This window comes from Chiloscyllium plagiosum, unplaced genomic scaffold (assembly GCF_004010195.1).
Source record: "Chiloscyllium plagiosum isolate BGI_BamShark_2017 unplaced genomic scaffold, ASM401019v2 scaf_4296, whole genome shotgun sequence".
NCBI lineage: Eukaryota > Metazoa > Chordata > Chondrichthyes > Orectolobiformes > Hemiscylliidae > Chiloscyllium > Chiloscyllium plagiosum.
The window spans coordinates 14,325-15,731 of NW_025211398.1; the positions used below are offsets into that span (position 1 = coordinate 14,325).

The 1,407-nt window shown below is 46.5% G+C and overlaps 1 non-coding gene across 1 annotated transcript; it reads left to right on the forward strand.

The window, feature by feature from the left end:
- The first annotated feature begins 268 nt into the window (after nucleotides 1–268).
- LOC122547036 lies at nucleotides 269–432 on the forward strand. The gene has a single exon (XR_006310871.1). It is a non-coding gene; the product is annotated as a U1 spliceosomal RNA (small nuclear RNA).
- Nucleotides 433–1,407: the final 975 nt, after the last annotated feature.

Here is a 1,407-nt window from a genome sequence, read left to right on the forward strand (position 1 = left end):
CAGTGTGAAGGGGGCAGGGCAAGGAAGGGCGGAGCATTTCCGTTTAAGGGCGAAATGCAAATTAGTGCAACTTCTCACGTCGCCCAGTGAGTGTTGTATTCAGTGAAACATGAGTCTTTCCGGATGTTCTGTGATCCAGGTGAGAAATCGCGCTGTTGGACAGACAGGGAACCTTAGAGAGATGTATTTCCGATTTTCTAAAACGCAGTTAGTATGAGTGTAAGAGGTATGGGCTGTTATTGGGTTTGAGCGAGTGAGAGTATTGAGCATACTTACCTGGCAGGGGAGATACCATGATCACCAAGGTGGTTCTCCCAGGACGAGGCTATCCCATTGCACTTCGGGTGTGCTGACGCCTGCGATGTCCCCAAATGCGGGATACTCGACTGCAAAATTTGTGGTAGTGGGGGACTGCGTTCGCGCTCTCCCCTGATTCACAATCAAAAAATAGATTGTCCAATAGGTGCCTTTCAATTGTACGTCGTGCGGCTTCCTATGTTTCGCGTTTATGTTCAATTCAGTTTCACTCAAATCGACGCATCGTCAATGTCGCACGTTTTATTTCATCCTGCAACAAACCGCTATGTTCAATGCTTTTCACAATAGGACCAACCCCTTCAAACAAACAAACAAATATTCCCCTGCATTTGCTACATTTCCCCCAACCCAATCTCGTCCTACTTACCAGCACCCGGCCCATATCCCTCAATCCTTCCTATTCATATACACATTCAAATGTCTTTTAAATCTTGCAATTGGACCAGCCTCCACCACTTCCCCTGGCAGCTCATTCAATACACCTACCATACTTTAAGTCAAAACTTTACCCCTTAGGTCACTTTTATATCATTGACCCTCTCACCCTAAACCTATGCCCTCTAGTTCTGGACCTAAACCTATGCCCTCTAAATGACAAAAAGTGGAGGACCCAGCACTAATCCTTGTGGCACTCCACTGGTCACAGGACTCCAGTCTGAAAAACAACCTCCCACCACCACCCTCTGCCTTCTACCTTTGAACCAGTTCTGTACCAAATGCCTAGTTCTCCCTTTATTCTGTGAGACCTGACCTTGCTAACCAGTCTCCCTCGGGGAACCTTGTCAAACGCCTTACTGAAGTCCATATAGATCACAGATCTACCGCTCTGCCCTCATCAATCCTCTTTGTTACTTCTTCAAAAAACTCAATCAAGTTTGTGAGATATGATTTCCCACACACAAAGCCATGTTGACTATCCCTAATCAGTCCTTGTCTTTCCAAATATATGTACATCCTGTCCCTCAGAATTCCCTCCAACAACTTGCCGACTATGGACGTCAGGCTCACTGGTCTATAGTTCCCTGGCTTGTCCTTACTTCCCTTCTTAAAGAGTGACACCACGTTAGCCAACCTCCAGTCTTCCAGCAC